Raw genomic sequence first — 22,515 nt, 5'->3', positions numbered from 1 at the left:
TTTGAAGAGGCCATTAGAATGATAAACAAATCTGATTACCTTGAACATAATAACAAGCTAAGTGTTTAATATGTCCTATGAAGTCAAAATTGGGCACCATCATGTGGTGAAATTTGGAATTGCATCACATCCAATTTTGCCTGGGAACAAACAGATTACATAAATCTTAGTTTTGAATAAGCCACTCCTTCTCAAACAAGTAAACTCTGCCCATTTTGCGCAGTAGATGTTCTGTTAATATCTAGTATTTATACAAAGTCATAATTTAAATTGCTTTCAACCTTCATTCATCGGTTCAACCAACATTACTCGCTCTTCTTACCAACTTGTATTGATTTAACTAAGCGTTTAATACTTCCTATCAGGTCTCAAATCGAGATTTGGCAAAATACAATTTCAGCAAATCCAATTTTGCCAGGGAACAAAAATAGATTAAATAAACTAAATAAGTCCTCTTCCCATTAAATAAATCAGAAAAGTCTGTCTTGTAACCAGTCCTCTTCAAACAAGTAAAGTCTGCCCATTTTGTGCCGTAGATTTTGTGACTATGCCTAGTATTTAAACAAAATCATAATTTAAACGACTTCTTTCCTTCATTCACTTTGGAAATTTGGAATTGCAGCAAATCGAATTTTGGCAGGGAACAAAAATAGATCAATTAAACTAAATAAGTCTTCTTCCCATTAAATAAATTAAAAAAGTCTGTCTTGTAACCAGTCCTTTTCAAACAAGTAAAGTCTGCCCATTTTGTGCCGTCGATTTTGTGTTAATGCCTAGTATTTATACAAAATCATAATTTAAAGGACTTCATTCCTTCATTCACTTTGGAAATTTGGAATTGCAGCACATCAAATTTTGCCTGGGAAGAAAAGTAGATTAAATAAATTTAATAAGTCTTACTACTTCCCATTAAATAAATTAAATACGTCTTACTTGTTCCCACTCCTTTTCAAAACAGTAGTTTAAAACGAGGGCCCTTCACTCAATCTTTAACCTCAACCCCGCACGTTGTGTTGTATCTGTGAATGTTGGTTGTGGCCAAATGATAGTTTTCTTTCATTCGTTTAGGTTCCAAGAAAACTTGATGTAACTCTACTTTTAACTGCCGTTTCAGATAAGCGGGTATTACGTCGCAGTCAAATGCCGCGGATATGACGTAATTGCCCGAACCTCCGCCAAAATTCAAATCTGTTGGCGCGATGGCCGTGAGCCACTGAGCAGCGACGATTATCAACAGAAATATCTTTATTTTCTGCTTGCAACTGGACCGTCTAGAGCGTACACGGTAAGTAACACTCATTGTGTTTAAGGAGATTTACGTTTGTAATAGCAGAAGTGTAGCCGCGTTGCGTTGTACGTGTGAAAATTGGTCGAGGCGAAATGTTAATGTTTAATTTCATTCCTTTAGGTTCCACGGTGTTTGTTGGCTGCAAGTTTTCCACTGCAAGAAGAGGCTCGTATCATTGACCAGGAGCGAGCTACAATGGTGAGTAGCCATAACATTTATGTTAAACACTTCCTATTTCATGTCTAACAGTACTTGATTTAACAAATAACCATAAATAAATACAGTGTGGGCACTGAAGTTAACATATGTGATTATACTGCCTAATCTGTCACGGAGTAGATTGTTGCAAAGTAATATAAGATCCAAAGTTGTAATTCAGAATAGTTTTCAAAAGAAGGCCATTAGAATTATATACAAGTCTGATTACCCTGAACAAGCTATTAATTAAATCACAAATTCTTCAATTCAAAGATTTGGTAGATTATCAGACAAATAATGTCTAACAGTAATTGATTTAACACATCACGATAAGTAGATTGAGTGTGGGCACTCTCAAGTTAACATATGTGATTATACTGCCTAATCTGTTACAGAGTATGTTGTTGCCAAGTAATGTAGAATAGATCCAAAGTAGTAATCCAGAATAGTTTTGAAGAGGCCATTAGAATGATAAACAAATCTGATTACCTTGAACATAATAACAAGCTAAGTGTTTAATATGTCCTATGAAGTCAAAATTGGGCACCATCATGTGGTGAAATTTGGAATTGCATCACATCCAATTTTGCCTGGGAACAAACAGATTACATAAATCTTAGTTTTGAATAAGCCACTCCTTCTCAAACAAGTAAACTCTGCCCATTTTGCGCAGTAGATGTTCTGTTAATATCTAGTATTTATACAAAGTCATAATTTAAATTGCTTTCAACCTTCATTCATCGGTTCAACCAACATTACTCGCTCTTATTACCAACTTGTATTGATTTAACTAAGCGTTTAATACTTCCTATCAGGTCTCAAATCGAGATTTGGCAAAATACAATTTCAGCAAATCCAATTTTGCCAGGGAACAAAAATAGATTAAATAAACTAAATAAGTCCTCTTCCCATTAAATAAATCAGAAAAGTCTGTCTTGTAACCAGTCCTCTTCAAACAAGTAAAGTCTGCCCATTTTGTGCCGTAGATTTTGTGTCTATGCCTAGTATTTAAACAAAATCATAATTTAAACGACTTCTTTCCTTCATTCACTTTGGAAATTTGGAATTGCAGCAAATCGAATTTTGGCAGGGAACAAAAATAGATCAATTAAACTAAATAAGTCTTCTTCCCATTAAATAAATTAAAAAAGTCTGTCTTGTAACCAGTCCTTTTCAAACAAGTAAAGTCTGCCCATTTTGTGCCGTCGATTTTGTGTTAATGCCTAGTATTTATACAAAATCATAATTTAAAGGACTTCATTCCTTCATTCACTTTGGAAATTTGGAATTGCAGCACATCAAATTTTGCCTGGGAAGAAAAGTAGATTAAATAAATTTAATAAGTCTTACTACTTCCCATTAAATAAATTAAATACGTCTTACTTGTTCCCACTCCTTTTCAAAACAGTAGTTTAAAACGAGGGCCCTTCACTCAATCTTTAACCCCAACCCCGCACGTTGTGTTGTATCTGTGAATGTTGGTTGTGGCCAAATGATAGTTTTCTTTCATTCGTTTAGGTTCCAAGAAAACTTGATGTAACTCTACTTTTAACTGCCGTTTCAGATAAGCGGGTATTACGTCGCAGTCATGTGCCGTGGATATGACGTAATTGCCCGAACCTCCGCCAAAATTCAAATCTGTTGGCGCGATGGCCGTGAGCCACTGAGCAGCGACGATTATCAACAGAAATATCTTTATTTTCTGCTTGCAACTGGACCGTCTAGAGCGTACACGGTAAGTAACACTCATTGTGTTTAAGGAGATTTACGTTTGTAATAGCAGAAGTGTAGCCGCGTTGCGTTGTACGTGTGAAAATTGGTCGAGGCGAAATGTTAATGTTTAATTTCATTCCTTTAGGTTCCACGGTGTTTGTTGGCTGCAAGTTTTCCACTGCAAGAAGAGGCTCGTATCATTGACCAGGAGCGAGCTACAATGGTGAGTAGCCATAACATTTATGTTAAACACTTCCTATTTCATGTCTAACAGTACTTGATTTAACAAATAACCATAAATAAATACAGTGTGGGCACTGAAGTTAACATATGTGATTATACTGCCTAATCTGTCACCGAGTAGATTGTTGCAAAGTAATATAAGATCCAAAGTTGTAATTCAGAATAGTTTTCAAAAGAAGGCCATTAGAATTATATACAAGTCTGATTACCCCGAACAAGCTATTAATTAAATCACAAATTCTTCAATTCAAAGATTTGGTAGATTATCAGACAAATAATGTCTAACAGTAATTGATTTAACACATCACGATAAGTAGATTGAGTGTGGGCACTCTCAAGTTAACATATGTGATTATACTGCCTAATCTGTTACAGAGTATGTTGTTGCCAAGTAATGTAGAATAGATCCAAAGTAGTAATCCAGAATAGTTTTGAAGAGGCCATTAGAATGATAAACAAATCTGATTACCTTGAACATAATAACAAGCTAAGTGTTTAATATGTCCTATGAAGTCAAAATTGGGCACCATCATGTGGTGAAATTTGGAATTGCATCACATCCAATTTTGCCTGGGAACAAACAGATTACATAAATCTTAGTTTTGAATAAGCCACTCCTTCTCAAACAAGTAAACTCTGCCCATTTTGCGCAGTAGATGTTCTGTTAATATCTAGTATTTATACAAAGTCATAATTTAAATTGCTTTCAACCTTCATTCATCGGTTCAACCAACATTACTCGCTCTTCTTACCAACTTGTATTGATTTAACTAAGCGTTTAATACTTCCTATCAGGTCTCAAATCGAGATTTGGCAAAATACAATTTCAGCAAATCCAATTTTGCCAGGGAACAAAAATAGATTAAATAAACTAAATAAGTCCTCTTCCCATTAAATAAATCAGAAAAGTCTGTCTTGTAACCAGTCCTCTTCAAACAAGTAAAGTCTGCCCATTTTGTGCCGTAGATTTTGTGTCTATGCCTAGTATTTAAACAAAATCATAATTTAAACGACTTCTTTCCTTCATTCACTTTGGAAATTTGGAATTGCAGCAAATCGAATTTTGCCAGGGAACAAAAATAGATCAATTAAACTAAATAAGTCTTCTTCCCATTAAATAAATTAAAAAAGTCTGTCTTGTAACCAGTCCTTTTCAAACAAGTAAAGTCTGCCCATTTTGTGCCGTCGATTTTGTGTTAATGCCTAGTATTTATACAAAATCATAATTTAAAGGACTTCATTCCTTCATTCACTTTGGAAATTTGGAATTGCAGCACATCAAATTTTGCCTGGGAAGAAAAGTAGATTAAATAAATTTAATAAGTCTTACTACTTCCCATTAAATAAATTAAATACGTCTTACTTGTTCCCACTCCTTTACAAAAAAGTAGTTTAAAACGAGGTCCCTTCACTCAACCTTTAACCCTATTTATTCACCTTCTAGGCTAAGTGTTAAAGGCTAAGTGTTAAAGGCTAAGTGTTAAAGGCTAAGTGTTAGAGGCTAAGTGCCAGAGGCTAGGCGCCAGAGGCGAGTTTTTGTGGGCTGAAGTTTTAGTGGGGTTAGTGTGAATACAATCCAAAAGAATACAACAGAATACAATACAATAGAATATAATACATAGATTAAATTCAATAGCTCTTACTACTTCCCATTAAATAAATTAAATACGTCTTACTTGTTCCCAATCCTTTTCAAAAAAGTAGTTTAAAACGAGGGCCCTTCACTCAACCTTTAACCTCAACCCCGCACGTCACATTGTGTTGTATCTGTGAATGTTGGTTGTGGCCAAATGATAGTTTTCTTTCATTCGTTTAGGTTCCACGGTGTTTGTTGGCTATGTTTTCCACTGTCAGAAGGATGAAAATACAAAGTACAACGCTTGGACGTGGGCGAAGACGTCACCGGTGAGTCCTTCCTTCCTATTTATTTACCTTCTAGATGCTAGAGGCTAAGTGTTAGAGGCTAAGTGTTAGAGGCTAAGTGTTAAACACAATACGAACAACACAACGATACTGCACTGAACAACACGATACCGCACTGAGAAACACGATACCGCACTGAACAACACGATACCGCACTGAACAACACCATGCCGCACTGAACACCATGCCACACTGAACAACACCATCCCGCACTGAACAACACCATGCCGCACTAAACAACACCATGCCGCACTGAAATACACCATGCCTCACTGAACGACACCATGCCGCACTGAAAGACACCATGCCGCACTGAACGACACCATGCCGCACTGAAAGACACCATCCCGCACTGAACACCATGCCGCACTGAACAACACCATCCTGCACTGAACAACACCATCCCGCACTGAACAACACCATGCCGCACTGAACAACATTATGCCGCACTGAACATTATGCCGCACTGAACAACACCATGCCGCACTGAACAACACCATCCCGCACTGAACAACACCATGCCGCATTGAACAACACCATGCCGCACTGAACAACACCATGCCGCACTGAACAACACCATGCCGCACTGAACAACATTATGCCGCACTGAACAACACCATGCCGCACTGAACAACACCATCCCGCACTGAACAACACCATGCCGCATTGAACAACACCATGCCGCACTGAACAACACCATCCTGCACTGAACAACACCATCCCGCACTAAACAACACCATGCCGCACTGAACAACATTATGGCGCACTGGACAACATTATGCCGCACTGAACAACACCATGCCGCACTGAACAACACCATGCCGCACTGAACAACACCATGCCGCACTGAACAACACCATGCCGCACTGAACAACATTATGCCGCACTGAACAACACCATGCCGCACTGAACAACACCATGCCGCACTGAACAACACGATCCCGCATTGAACAACACCATCCTGCACTGAACAACACCATGCCGCACTGAACAACACCATGCCGCACTGAACAACACCATTCCGCACTGAACAACACCATGCCGCACTGAACGACACCATCCTGCACTGAACAACACCATCCCGCACTGAACAACACCATGCCGCATTAAACAACACCATGCCGCACTGAACAACACCATCCTGCACTGAACAACACCATGCCGCACTGAACAACACCATGCCGCACTGAACAACACCATGCCGCACTGAACAACATTATGCCGCACTGAACAACATTATGCCGCACTAAACAACATTATGTCGCACTGAACAACACCATGCCGCACTGAACAACACCATGCTGCACTGAACAACATTATGCCGCACTGAACAACACGATCCCGCATTGAACAACACCATCCCGCAGTGAACAACACCATGCCGCATTGAACAACATCATGCCGCACTGAACAACACCATGCTGCACTGAACAACATTATGCTGCACTGAACAACACGATCCTGCATTGAACAACACCATGCCGCACTGAACAACACCATCCTGCACTGAACAACACCTTTCCACACTGAACAACACCATGCCGCACTGAACAACATTATGCCGCACTGAACAACACCATGCCGCACTGAACAACACCATGCCGCACTGAACAACACCATGCCGCACTGAACAACACCATGCCGCAATGAACAACACCATCCCGCACTGAACAACACCATGCCGCATTGAACAACACCATGCCGCACTGAACAACACCATCCCGCACTGAACAACACCACCCCGCACTGAACAACACGATCCCGCATTGAACAACACCATCCCGGACTGAACAACACCATGCCGCACTGAACAACACCATTCCGCACTGAACAACACCATGCCGCACTGAACAACACCATGCCGCACTGAACAACACCATGCCGCACTGAACAACACCATGCCGCACTGAACAACATTATGCCGCACTGAACAACACCATGCCGCACTGAACAACACCATCCCGCACTGAACAACACCATGCCGCATTGAACAACACCATGCCGCACTGAACAACACCATCCTGCACTGAACAACACCATCCCGCACTGAACAACACCATGCCGCACTGAACAACATTATGGCGCACTGAACAACATTATGCCGCACTGAACAACACCATGCCGCACTGAACAACACCATGCCGCACTGAACAACACCATGCCGCACTGAACAACATTATGCCGCACTGAACAACATTATGCCGCACTGAACAACACCATGCCGCACTGAACAACACCATGCCGCACTGAACAACACCATGCCGCACTGAACAACACGACGTCGCACTGAACAACACGACGCCGCACAGAACAACACGACGCCGCACAGAATAACACAATACCGCACAGAACAACACAATACCGCACAAACAGTTTTAGATAATATTACGTCGCAGTCATGTGACGCGGACATGACGTCAATAGGCGGAACTCACGGCAAAATTATAATCCGTGGGCGTGGCTTGCAACAGGAAGTAGGAAAGCGGCAGTTCTGGCAAACAAGACACAGCTGTTAGTAACACGATGACTAACAAGGCAAATATTTTTGTTTTCAACTTGCAACTTGACCGTCTAGAGCGTACAAGGTAATTACAACTGTTTTTTTTTAGCCCTGAAAAGCGAGGGAGTGTGGCGTTTGGGAGGAATGTCGAACTCGGCGTCTGCTTCCAGCCACAGACGCCAAATTTCGACGATTATTTCGACTGGTCAACGGTTGTAAATTATTGCGTTGACTAAAAACTTTATTTAACTCTACTCTTAACTTTGCCGTTTCAGATATGCGGGTATTACACCGCGGAAATGACGTCAATAGGCTGAACTCTCGCCAAAATTCAAATCTGTGGGCGCAATGGCCTTGAGCGAGACACCGGATACAAACACGACGATTATCAACAGAAATATCTTTATTTTCCGCTTGCAAGTGGACCGTCTAGAGCGTACACGGTAAGTACAACTCATTGTGTTTAAAAAGATTTACGTTTGTGTAGTTTGCGTTGCGTTGTATCTGTGAATGTTGGTTGAGGCTAAATGTTAATGTTTAATTTCATTCCTTTAGGTTCCACGGTGTTTGTTGGCTGTATGTTTTCCACTGCAAGAAGAGGCTCGTATCATTGACCAGCAGGAGCTACAATGGTGAGTACCCCTTTCGTCTTCCATTTATGTTAAACACTTCCTATTTCATGTCTAACAGTACTCGATTTAACAAATAACCATAAATAAATACAGTGTGGGCAGTCACGTTAACATATGTGATTATCCTGCCTAATATGTTTATCACAAATATGTCACTAATCACTAATATGTTTATTTGTTTATCACAACACCTTTGGACCTTCAGCAATCGATTATTTACCTTCATCTACATAGAGACAGAACGATGGTGTCTTAAACATCTCATTCATTTCACCAAATAACTTCACGCAGGTGGATAACGGCCGTCTCGGTCACGCTATGTTGCGTGATGCAGTTTTGAAGAACCAAATGCATTTATTCAATGAATAAGTCAAGCTAGTTCTATGTTTATGATGTTGTAAGTTACGGTACCGATTGAAGTTGAGTTCGAAGCCAGTGGAAAACAGCGCTGCGTTTGTGCTCTCCAGGTACAAATGTTGTGATCTCTGACTGACGACCGGGCGAGACTCGAGGAAGAGATGTCCAAACGAGCTCCGGCAGGGCGGGCCAAGGCGGAGCGAACGGACGCCCTTCAGGCCGCCAATGACGAGCTGAGAACCAAACTGATGGACGTCCAGTTAGAACTTCAGCAGGAGAAGAACAAGGTGAAAACCTCAACAGACAGACACTGCCTGCCTCCCTGCCTGCCTCCCTGCCTGCCTCCCTGCCTGCCTCCCTCCCTCCCAGTTTTCCCGATGTAGATTAGACATGCGTGTGCCATGACTGTGTCAGCCTACATCAACAAATGCACCGAGGACGTCAGCACCACTAAGAATATCATCACCCGGGGCAACCAACGACCCTGGATGACTGAGGAGGTACGTCAAACGCTACGAGCGTGGAACTCTGCCTTCAAGTCTGGCGACAAGGAGACACTGAGGACAGCGAGAGCCAACTTGAACCGTGCCATCAGGATAGCGAAGCGAGACCGCAGTCGAAAATTTCAGGATCGTTTCCACGACGTCAAAAACATCAGGAGTATGTGGCAAGGCATACGGGCGATTACAGACTACAACTCACCCTCCCCCCCCCCGGTGGGTGTAGTTGATGCTGACTTTCTAAATGGTCTAAATAACTTCTTTGGGAGGTTCGAGGCACTAAACGGCACTCCAGCAGTTAAAACTGTCCCCCATCAGGAAGAGGAGGTACTCTGCCTTGACTCCGCCGATGTGTTGAAGACCCTGAGGAGAGTCAACCCCTGTAAGGCCCCTGGCCCCGACAACATTCCTGGGCGTGTGTTCAGGGAATGTGCAAGTCATCTGGCTGGGGTCATCACAGACATTTTTAACACCTCGCTGGGCCAAGCCACAGTGCCGGCGTGCTTTAAGACTGCCTCCATCATTCCGGTGCCGAAGAAACCTCAAATCACCTCATTTAATGATTACCGGCCTGTTGCACTGACTCCGGTTATGATGAAGTGCTTCGAAAGGCTGCTTAAAGGTCACATCGTTTCCAGACTCCCCCTATTATTTGACCCGTTCCAGTTTGCCGACCGGCAAAACCGCTCCACTCAGGACGCCATCTCCTCCGTTCTTCACCTGAGCCTGGCTCACCTGGAGGAGAAGAACACCCATGTGCGGAGGCTGTTCCTGGACTTCAGCTCAGCGTTTAACACCATCATCCCACAGCATCTGGTAGGAAAATTGGAACACCTGGGCTTCAACACCCCCCTTCGCAACTGGCTGCTAGACTTCCTCACCAACAGACCTCAGTCAGTCCGGGTCGGACAGAACACCTCTGATGTCATCACCCTCAGCACAGGCTCCCTTCAGGGCTGCGTCCTGAGCCCCCTGCTGTGCACCCTGATGACACACGACTGCGTCCTCAGGTTCACCACCAATCACATCGTGAAGTCAGCAGACGACACAACGGTGGTGGGGCTCATCAGAGACAACAACGACCTGGACTACAGAGAGGAGGTGGAGCAGCTGGTGGGCTGGTGCAGAGAAAACAGCCTGATCCTGAATGAGGAGAAGATGAAGGAGATCATCGTCGACTTCAGGAAAAAACAGCCTCACCACGCTCCACTGATCATCAACAGCTCAGCTGTGGAGGTGGTCAGCACCACCAAATTCCTGGGGGTCCACATCACAGAAGACCTCACCTGGACTATGAACACTACGGCACTGGTCAAGAGGGCACAGAAGCGCTTGTACTTCCTGCGGAGGATGAGGAGAGCCCACCTGCCCCCACCCATCATGAGGACGTTCTACAGGAGCACCATAGAGAGCATTCTGACAAGCTGTCTCTCTGTGTGGTGTGGAGGCTGCACCGCCTCCGATTGGAAGAACGTGAGGAGAGTGGTGAGGACAGCAGAGAGGATCATAGGGGCTCCTCTTCCCTCCATTCAGGACATTTCATCTCAGCGCTGCATGTCCCGTGCCCGTAACATCATCAATGACCCATCACACCCCCACCATGGACTGTTCTCCCTGCTGCCCTCTGGGAAGAGGTTTGCAGCATCCGCTGCAGGTCCACCAGGTTCTGCAACAGCTTTTTCCCTGCTGTCATCAGACTGTTGAACACTAGAACTGTTGAGCTCTAAACTGAACTCTGCATCACACATTCACAGAACTGTACTTTATGACACTACGGACCTCTATCTTGCACTATCTCGCACTACCAACTTTACTGAACTTGTATAAACCCTTTAAATAGAAGTTTAATACATGGTTTAGCATTCCTCTGCACACTCTTGAATACTGTTTTGCCTACTTGCACTATTGCATAATTATCACTGCTGCACTTTATACTTATTTTTAATATATATATATATATATATATATATATAGTATATATGTATATATATATATTTTCATAGGATATGTTACTTCTATTCAACTGCAATATCACTACTTTGTTGTAAGACGTATGCAACGGAATTTCGTTTTGTATGCACCATGTGCAGACAAGATGACAATAAAGTTTGTCTAAGTCTAAGTCATGTCAGGTCAGCTGTCTGGAGAGAGAGAGAAGTCAGGACCTGCGGGCGGAGCACCACCGTGCCACCGCCGCCATGACGGAACTCAAAAGCAAACTCCATGAGGAGAAGCAGAAAGAGTTAGCCATTACCAGGGAGACATTACTGCGGCAGCATGAAATGGAGCTGATGAGAGTGATCAAAATCAAAGATGGAGAGATCCAGCGACTGAATGCCTTGGTCCTCAGCCTGAGGGACGGCTCCATGGACAAGGTGATCCGCTCTATCCGTGTCTGACTATCGGCACGCCACGTCGGGCTTCGATGCGGCCGCTACCGTATTGTGTAGCTTGTCCCCAGTAAGCGTCGCGGCGCTCCGTTGCGGTCTCAACGGCCCGGTGTGGCGCAATGTCTGCTCAGGTGAGGAGGGGGGGCGCTTTGCTGGCGGAGGTGGAGGAGACGCGGCGGTGTCGGGAGACCGAGCGGTGTCGCCTCCACCAGGAGCGCGGAAGAAGCCCTGGCAGCGGCCCAGCAGGCCTGGCAGTCCCGAGCGGCCGAGCTCCGATCGGCTCATCACCAGCATCGGGAGGAGCTGAGCCGAACCAAGAGAGACTGCGAGAGGGAGATCCGCCGACTGGTAGGACTGATCAGATGCGCGGTGCGTGGCTATGTTCCCAATTTCGTTGTATACCTGCAGTGCAATGACACCTAAGGCATTCTATTCTATTCTATTTCACAAGAAGAAAATGTCCGGTTGCTCGCTTCGCTTTTGTCACAGCAAAGGTGTTCTAGTCGATTCAAGAAAAAAATTGGCCGGTTGCTCTCTTTGTTTTTGTCACAATTCTGGCAAATGAGTTTGCCCGCCTGCCTGAGCGCTCCCCGTTTGTACATCCAGACGGATGAGATCAAGCTGAAAGACAGAGCGGTTAGTGTTTTGGATGAAGCCCTGGGGCCGGCCACGTCCACCGCCTTCAGCTGCAGACTCAGGCTGCCGAGCAGCAGATCGCTGCCCTGAGGGATTCCCAAAGGGCGGGCCTAAACTACCCTGGAAGTGGGGTCAACGCCGCTACTAGCAATCCTCTTCATTGCGTAAGCCACCTCATCACACACTTGCAGTACGCATGACTTAGTTCGTTGCTGGAGGAAGGTAGCACAAAAACAGTTTTGAACTTTGAACGAGTGCTTGTGTGTGTGTGTTGCGGGGCGTTTTCAGTCTCAGGAGGATCGGGACACGCGACGGTTTCATCTGAAAATCGCTGAGCTCAGCGCAGTCATCAGGAAACTGGAGGATCGAAACGCCCTGCTTTCTGAAGAGCGCAATGAACTGGTAATTTATTGACGGCACGCTTGAAGGTTTGCGCTACGTTTGATGCGCGCCATCCAGCGAGGCACCCATTGCGCTTGCTTATTAGTTGAGCGGCGCGGCGAGTCGGTTGCCTGGTAGATGTCTTTTATTGGGAGCCAAAGCCACGATTCCGTTCAAACCGATGCAAAAGGAATGGATACGTTCTGGCCCGCGTGTTGTGCGTCTTTCACATCCCGCACTTCATGCTTGCAGCTAAAGCGACTGAGAGAAACAGAAAGCCAGTTTCTGCCACTCCTGTACAAAAACAAACGCCTGAGCAGGAAGAATGAAGAACTCTCGCTGGTGCTGTGTCGCCTTGAAAACAAAGTGCGCTTTGTCACCCAGGAGAACGAGGAGATGGCAAGCTTGGTAAGTCGACGCGGACAACGGCGGCGTGCCAACAGAGTCCACTGCATTTGTGTTCCACAGAGAAGGCCTAGTTCGCTCAATGACCTGGACCGCGGTTGCGGCCAGCAGGACGGTGAAATGGAGTTCCTTCAAGTTGTGGAGCAGCGGCACATCATCGACGACTTGTCCAAGGTATTCAGGCAGGCGACTCGGTGCACGTACGGCAGCGCCGCGCTCGCTCGCTGTCGCCAGGAAACCTTTTCCGTCCAAAGCTTGGCCGGCGGCCGCCATCCAAAAAATTGGCCCCTTAAATTCCGACCTTTCAAGCAGGAGCATTGTGCGCACGCGTTTGAACACGCTTTAGACTTGTTTTGCCGTTTTCAGCAGCTCAAAGCTCCCGTTTTGTCAGCGCCTTTGCCACTCGCTGTGCGCTGAAAACGACGGACTTGCCCGGCTGCTCAGCCCGTCAACCATGAGCCGCGAGCGCGACGTCATTGTCCGTAGGCAGCTAGTGGCAAAATGCACCCTGTTAGAGTTGCGCTCGCTCCAACTTATTTTGCAAGAACCACACGGGAGACAAGTAAGTTCTTTTGGACACCTGCAGGTGGAGAGTCCATCCGTTGTACGAATGAAGTCTGACTCTCGGCTCCTGCACGAGCATTTTAATTAAGAGAAACAGGGTGGGTGTAAGAGTGGATTGAATAGAGGAAGCCCTTGACCTCTAGTCAAAACATAGCAAGGGGTGTTTTACGACTTTGTGTAGGAAGGGATAAGCGATAGGGATAAATAAGGGATAAATAATATTATTTATTACAGGTCGCAGTCAAAGTCAAAGCAACACAATGATACGATAAAGATAATCTGGAAAACCCTGACACACCCTGTAGTTGTCACTTTTGGAAAAGACGAGCGTCCCTCCAATCATCGCCGGTGACGTGTTTTTCAGGCTCTGGAGACAGGAGCTCATGTCAGAAATGTCATTGTGAGTCGCGTTTGTTTCTGCGCCGGAGCCGTTCGTTCCCTTTGCATCCAAAGAATCTCAAAGGCGGATTATTTGTGTCGACAGGAGAGAGATTTGCTGCTACGATACCGACGTCGAGAATCTCTGAGGAGGAACAAAGCGTGAGGTCCTGCAAGGTGAGTCTGTTTGTTTGCGGCTGCTTGGTGTTGCGCAAGATGAAATGGCCTTTTTCTCGCTATCGTTCCTCTCGTCGATTCATCGTGAGGTGTCGCTTCAGTTTGTTCAGAGAGATGTTCGCTTCCGCGCCCGCAGGTCATCGAAACATTTTACGGCTACGACGAAGACGTGTTGGTGGACTCGGACGGATCGTCCTTGTCTTTTCACACCGACAGAACCCCCGACACGGAACCCGAAGAGGTAGCCCGCCATTTCTGCCAGCGTATTGGCACCAAACATTCCTCTTCAGCCTGGAATCGGACTCGTCTTTGCGTCGCGGGTGCTTTGTCGCCGGTCTGACTGATTCTGGTACTAGTGCTGTGTTGCATTGGTGTGTGCATGAAGAGGCGGAGCTTCGCTACCGCCAGCTGACGCAAGAATATCAAGCGCTGCAACGAGCCTACGCTCTGCTAGCCCAGACCAGCGAAAGGGGACTACGACGCCGAGAAGGAGATCAAGGTGGCGCCCCTTCCCGCAACCCCCGGCCGGGTCGCAGCCTCCCCGTTCTCACCCAGCCTCGGGTGTTCTCTGGTCTGAAAGGAGGAGGAGGAGCCTCCCTCCTCCTCCTTTCAGACCAGAGAAAAGCTGATGGTAGAAATGGGTCACTATCAAAGCAGAGTAGCAGATCTGGAGTCAGCGCTGAAGCAACAAGGACAGGTAAGCTCATCAATGAGCACACCTTTTTCTCAGACAAAATAGCTACATTCTTCAGTCACTCATCCGTCTGGCATTACTGGACCAACCCCCCCCCCCCCCCCCCCCCGAACGTGGCTGGGAAAATGCGGAGAAAAGCAAATGTCATTTTCCAGTCAACCAAAGAATTTGTGGATGAAAATGACACAACATTCCAAAGCTGTCCACGCGTTTGTCTCTTCTAGAATGTCAAGTGGGTGGAGGAGAAGCAGCTGCTGCGTCAGAGCAATCAGCAGTTGGCCGAAAAGGTGACGGAAAGAAAGGCGCTGGGCGGAGTCGCTTGGCGTCACACCTGTCGGGAAGCCCCGCAGATGAGGTCTGACTGTCTTTTCAGGTCAGGCGGATGGAGGCGGAAGAAGCGCGTCTGAAAGAGCACATCCAGGATATCCGAGACCAAAACGAACTGCTTGAGTTCCGCATCCTGGAGCTGGAGGTGGGAAGACTCGCACAAGCGTGTTGAGGCCAGAGATGTGACGGACGGACGGACGGACGGACGGACGGATGCATGCCTCTGCCTTTCAGGAGAGGGAGTGGCGCTCCCCCGTCTTGAAGTTTCTGCAAGTCCGTTTCCCAGACGGCCTCAGCCCTTTGCAGATCTACTGCGAGGCCGAGGGCGTGAGCGTACGTAAGGCGTCCCTCGCAACCCTAACCTTAACCCGAGGTCCCAGAACACCTTACATTGCTCCTTGCGCCTTTCCCCCGGACATCGTCATCAGTGATCTGATGAAGAAGCTGGACATCCTGGGCTATAACGCCGTAAGTGTATGTCGAACTCCTTATGTTCGCACTCCACGAGACTCGGCGGCTCAAATGTGACTTTTGGAAGGCTTTGCGCTGAAAGAAGCTTGTTGACGCTGTGCCTTTGGGCTCTTGCAGAATCTCACCAACGAGGAGCAGGTGGTCGTGATTCACGCCAGGACCCTTCTCACCCTAGCCGAGAAGGTAACGCGCACGTCCACGCACGCTCTCGCATTCTGCTTATGTGACAGCAGCCTTTCCTCAGTGGTTAGAATACATCAAAGAGACCAAGTCAGCACTTCAACAGAAGATGTTGGACATTGAAAGTGAGAAGGTAGACAGACACGCGACATCAGCCAAGGGGAACTCCGGCAATGTGCCCCAACAATTCTGACCTTGAGCTGTGCTAGGATATGTTCTGCAAGCAGAAGGGCTACCTGGATGAAGAGTTGGACTTCAGGAAGTGTTCCATGGACCAGGCTCATAAGGTAAGCCGCCCTCAAATCTCCCGCCGGACCACTGATGGACGAGGATTGCGGCCCAGAGGATCCTGGAGCTGGAGGCCATGTTGTACGAGGCGCTACCGCAGCGGGACTGCCCCGCCACGGACGGCGAAAAAGCCAGCCACGCTGGCGTGAATGACGTGCTGACGGCGGATCAGAGAGAAGAGCTTAGGAGCGCCGTGGACCAATGGAAGCGAGCCCTGATGTGCGAGTTGAGGGAGCGCGACGCTTGCATCCTCCAAGAGAGAATGGATCTGCTGCACAGCGCGCAACAGGTAAGGGCCCAAAGCCAGCCCGGCACTTACTTGCACGCTTACTGGCTTTTGAATGCCACTTTCCATTTGTCCGTCCTAGAGGAACAAAGAGCTGAAAGAATTCATCGAAGCTCAGAAGAGACAAATCAAACAATTGGAGGAGAAGTTTCTCTTTCTCTTTCTATTCTTCTCCTTGGCCTTCATTCTGTGGCCCTAACACCAGCTGGTGAGTGAGCTCCAGCGGCACCGCACTCGACACCTCCGATACACTGCCAGCCGGTCTCAGACGTTGGCAGACGCTCCGATGCCAACGTATACCCCCCGCCACGGTGACAGAGGCACCGCGTCACACCGGCGCTCATCCAATCAGAAGGCAGGAAAAGCAAATTCACATGCAGGGCACTTTTGAACCAGAAGAGAGCGCCACAAAAAACCGTTGTTGCCCCAAACGCGCACTAAAAAGGGTCAGAATAACAAGAGTCCCACTGGCCAGCCGGGGCCACCCGTCCAGCTGTTTCTTCAGGGGGGAAAAAAATTGGAGTCACCGGTGAGTACATTTTGCATTTAGCTCTGCTTTTCTGCTTCTGTCTTCAAGTGTGTGGCATCCTGCGATCAAAGAGTCAGCCAACCCCAAAGCGGTTGACCTCAACGTCCCACCACCATGCCTACCAGAGCAGGTGACGTGATGCTTTGGACATCCTTCCGTCTCAGATGCCCAAAAGTACTCTTTGCCACATCTGCGGCAATACGGTGTCTTTTCAAAGGTGCAAATAAATCCAGCGTGGGCGGAACACGCACGTCTTCGGTTTTTCCCGCTTTGTTTGTGTGACAGCTGTTGTGAAAATTTTATACAAATAAAGTTGTATAGTACAGGTTTGGCCAAGCCGCAACTCCCGAACCGCATGCGGCTCTTTTATGTTCATATCAACATTTGTGTGTGTGTGTGTGTGTGTGGGGGGGGGGGGGGGGGGTTGTGCGTGTTGGCTTCACTTGAGTTCAATTTGGTATTTTGGTCAAAAGCGCATGTGGTGAAATTCCACAAAGTAGGATGGGCAAACACATTTCTTTAAACTATGAGTGTCAATTGGGCTCTCGAAATGGCAGGGAAAAGATGCACAGCAAAACGAAAATACGTAGATGAACACAGGACGTTTTAATCAGAGTGGGAAAGTTTCTATTTTTTGTTGAACGTGATGGCAAACCATTCTGCCTGATATGTCAGACCTCAGCGCATTTCAAAGATTCAAATCTTCAGCGCCATGCACTTCAGCTCACTCCATGCTAACATTGATCAGGCGTCGAACCCGCATCATCATGCTTAAGAGGTGGCCATGCTAACCAGTGCGCCATTATGTCAACGCATAATAACTAAGTCTACTGGTCAAAACAGCGGTTACTATATGACGTCGCTACGTCGTGGTCACGTGACGCAGACAAGACGTCAATGGACGTGGGCAGAGTTAACTTGTTTAAAAGGGAGTAGGCAGAAGAAATATTTAATTTATTTAAATCTATTTTGAGTGCACACCATTATGCCAATGCATAACAACTGTAAATCTACTAAACAAAACAGCGGTTGCTATATGACATCTGCCACGTCGTGGTCACGTGACATACGTGACGTCGATGGGCGTAACTTTCGCCGGAATTCAAATCCGCGGGGAGAGTTAACTTGTTTAAAAGAGAGTGGGCAGAAGAATTATTTAATTTATTTAAATCTATTTGGTGTGTGCGCCATTATGTCAATGCATAACAACTGTAAGTCTACTAAACAAAACAGCGGTTGCTATTTGACGTCTGCCACGTCGTGGTCACGTGACGCGGACGTGACGTCGACGCCTACTTTACATCCCACCGATCACAGGACTCCTCGGCTGCATAACCGTGCCCCCTTCCCAACCAATCGGATTTGCTATACGCGAAAACGACGCCAATGGAAAGAGCTTCCGCCCAAATTTAAATCCGTGGGCGTGGCTCGCAGCAGGAAGTAGGAAAATGGCGGCGATGTTGACAAAGACACAGCGGATGGTAACATACGACTAACAAGAGAAATATTTTTATTTTCTGCTTGCAACTGGACCGTCCAGAGCGTACACGGTAAGTACAACTCATCGTTTTTAAAAAGAAGTACTTTTGTTGCCCTGAAAAGCGAGTGAGCGTGGCGTTTGTGGGGGACGTCGAATTTCGACGATTCTTTCTGGTCAACGGTTGTAAATGATTGTGTTGATTAAAAAAGAAAACTTGATGTAACTCTACTTTTAACTGCCGTTTCAGATAGATTTGGAATTGCATCACATCCAATTTTGCCTAGAGCGTACACGGTAAGTAACACTCGTTGTGTTTAAGGAGATTTACGTTTGTAATAGCAGAAGTGTAGCCGCGTTGCGTTGTACGTGTGAATGTTGGTCCGGGCGAAATGTTAATGTTTAATTTCATTCCTTTAGGTTCCACGGTGTTTGTTGGCTGCAAGTTTTCCACTGCAAGAAGAGGCTCATATCATTGACCAGGAGCGAGCTACAATGGTGAGTAGCCATAACATTTATGTTAAACACTTCCTATTTCATGTCTAACAGTACTTGATTTAACAAATAACCATAAATAAATACAGTGTGGGCACTGAAGTTAACATATGTGATTATACTGCCTAATCTGTCACCGAGTAGATTGTTGCAAAGTAATATAAGATCCAAAGTTGTAATTCAGAATAGTTTTCAAAAGAAGGCCATTAGAATTATATACAAGTCTGATTACCCCGAACAAGCTATTAATTAAATCACAAATTCTTCAATTCAAAGATTTGGTAGATTATCAGACAAATAATGTCTAACAGTAATTGATTTAACACATCACGATAAGTAGATTGAGTGTGGGCACTCTCAAGTTAACCTATGTGATTATACTGCCTAATCTGTTACAGAGTATGTTGTTGCCAAGTAATGTAGAATAGATCCAAAGTAGTAATCCAGAATAGTTTTGAAGAGGCCATTAGAATGATAAACAAATCTGATTACCTTGAACATAATAACAAGCTAAGTGTTTAATATGTCCTATGAAGTCAAAATTGGGCACCATCATGTGGTGAAATTTGGAATTGCATCACATCCAATTTTGCCTGGGAACAAACAGATTACATAAATCTTAGTTTTGAATAAGCCACTCCTTCTCAAACAAGTAAACTCTGCCCATTTTGCGCAGTAGATGTTCTGTTAATATCTAGTATTTATACAAAGTCATAATTTAAATTGCTTTCAACCTTCATTCATCGGTTCAACCAACATTACTCGCTCTTCTTACCAACTTGTATTGATTTAACTAAGCGTTTAATACTTCCTATCAGGTCTCAAATCGAGATTTGGCAAAATACAATTTCAGCAAATCCAATTTTGCCAGGGAACAAAAATAGATTAAATAAACTAAATAAGTCCTCTTCCCATTAAATAAATCAGAAAAGTCTGTCTTGTAACCAGTCCTCTTCAAACAAGTAAAGTCTGCCCATTTTGTGCCGTAGATTTTGTGACTATGCCTAGTATTTAAACAAAATCATAATTTAAACGACTTCTTTCCTTCATTCACTTTGGAAATTTGGAATTGCAGCAAATCGAATTTTGGCAGGGAACAAAAATAGATCAATTAAACTAAATAAGTCTTCTTCCCATTAAATAAATTAAAAAAGTCTGTCTTGTAACCAGTCCTTTTCAAACAAGTAAAGTCTGCCCATTTTGTGCCGTCGATTTTGTGTTAATGCCTAGTATTTATACAAAATCATAATTTAAAGGACTTCATTCCTTCATTCACTTTGGAAATTTGGAATTGCAGCACATCAAATTTTGCCTGGGAAGAAAAGTAGATTAAATAAATTTAATAAGTCTTACTACTTCCCATTAAATAAATTAAATACGTCTTACTTGTTCCCACTCCTTTTCAAAACAGTAGTTTAAAACGAGGGCCCTTCACTCAATCTTTAACCTCAACCCCGCACGTTGTGTTGTATCTGTGAATGTTGGTTGTGGCCAAATGATAGTTTTCTTTCATTCGTTTAGGTTCCAAGAAAACTTGATGTAACTCTACTTTTAACTGCCGTTTCAGATAAGCGGGTATTACGTCGCAGTCAAATGCCGCGGATATGACGTAATTGCCCGAACCTCCGCCAAAATTCAAATCTGTTGGCGCGATGGCCGTGAGCCACTGAGCAGCGACGATTATCAACAGAAATATCTTTATTTTCTGCTTGCAACTGGACCGTCTAGAGCGTACACGGTAAGTAACACTCATTGTGTTTAAGGAGATTTACGTTTGTAATAGCAGAAGTGTAGCCGCGTTGCGTTGTACGTGTGAAAATTGGTCGAGGCGAAATGTTAATGTTTAATTTCATTCCTTTAGGTTCCACGGTGTTTGTTGGCTGCAAGTTTTCCACTGCAAGAAGAGGCTCGTATCATTGACCAGGAGCGAGCTACAATGGTGAGTAGCCATAACATTTATGTTAAACACTTCCTATTTCATGTCTAACAGTACTTGATTTAACAAATAACCATAAATAAATACAGTGTGGGCACTGAAGTTAACATATGTGATTATACTGCCTAATCTGTCACGGAGTAGATTGTTGCAAAGTAATATAAGATCCAAAGTTGTAATTCAGAATAGTTTTCAAAAGAAGGCCATTAGAATTATATACAAGTCTGATTACCCTGAACAAGCTATTAATTAAATCACAAATTCTTCAATTCAAAGATTTGGTAGATTATCAGACAAATAATGTCTAACAGTAATTGATTTAACACATCACGATAAGTAGATTGAGTGTGGGCACTCTCAAGTTAACATATGTGATTATACTGCCTAATCTGTTACAGAGTATGTTGTTGCCAAGTAATGTAGAATAGATCCAAAGTAGTAATCCAGAATAGTTTTGAAGAGGCCATTAGAATGATAAACAAATCTGATTACCTTGAACATAATAACAAGCTAAGTGTTTAATATGTCCTATGAAGTCAAAATTGGGCACCATCATGTGGTGAAATTTGGAATTGCATCACATCCAATTTTGCCTGGGAACAAACAGATTACATAAATCTTAGTTTTGAATAAGCCACTCCTTCTCAAACAAGTAAACTCTGCCCATTTTGCGCAGTAGATGTTCTGTTAATATCTAGTATTTATACAAAGTCATAATTTAAATTGCTTTCAACCTTCATTCATCGGTTCAACCAAAATTACTCGCTCTTCTTACCAACTTGTATTGATTTAACTAAGCGTTTAATACTTCCTATCAGGTCTCAAATCGAGATTTGGCAAAATACAATTTCAGCAAATCCAATTTTGCCAGGGAACAAAAATAGATTAAATAAACTAAATAAGTCCTCTTCCCATTAAATAAATCAGAAAAGTCTGTCTTGTAACCAGTCCTCTTCAAACAAGTAAAGTCTGCCCATTTTGTGCCGTAGATTTTGTGACTATGCCTAGTATTTAAACAAAATCATAATTTAAACGACTTCTTTCCTTCATTCACTTTGGAAATTTGGAATTGCAGCAAATCGAATTTTGGCAGGGAACAAAAATAGATCAATTAAACTAAATAAGTCTTCTTCCCATTAAATAAATTAAAAAAGTCTGTCTTGTAACCAGTCCTTTTCAAACAAGTAAAGTCTGCCCATTTTGTGCCGTCGATTTTGTGTTAATGCCTAGTATTTATACAAAATCATAATTTAAAGGACTTCATTCCTTCATTCACTTTGGAAATTTGGAATTGCAGCACATCAAATTTTGCCTGGGAAGAAAAGTAGATTAAATAAATTTAATAAGTCTTACTACTTCCCATTAAATAAATTAAATACGTCTTACTTGTTCCCACTCCTTTTCAAAACAGTAGTTTAAAACGAGGGCCCTTCACTCAATCTTTAACCTCAACCCCGCACGTTGTGTTGTATCTGTGAATGTTGGTTGTGGCCAAATGATAGTTTTCTTTCATTCGTTTAGGTTCCAAGAAAACTTGATGTAACTCT

At 44.4% G+C, this 22,515-nt stretch overlaps 1 pseudogene; it reads left to right on the top strand.

The window, feature by feature from the left end:
- The first annotated feature begins 11,885 nt into the window (after positions 1 to 11,885).
- Positions 11,886 to 17,416, top strand: LOC148398528 (janus kinase and microtubule-interacting protein 3-like; annotated as a pseudogene).
- Positions 17,417 to 22,515: the final 5,099 nt, after the last annotated feature.

This window comes from Syngnathus floridae, chromosome 5 (assembly GCF_059516105.1).
Source record: "Syngnathus floridae isolate MCC-2025c chromosome 5, RoL_Sflo_1.0, whole genome shotgun sequence".
Classification (NCBI taxonomy): domain Eukaryota; kingdom Metazoa; phylum Chordata; class Actinopteri; order Syngnathiformes; family Syngnathidae; genus Syngnathus; species Syngnathus floridae.
Note: the sequence above shows the minus strand (reverse complement) of the source record. Positions and strands in the feature narration are given on the sequence as shown.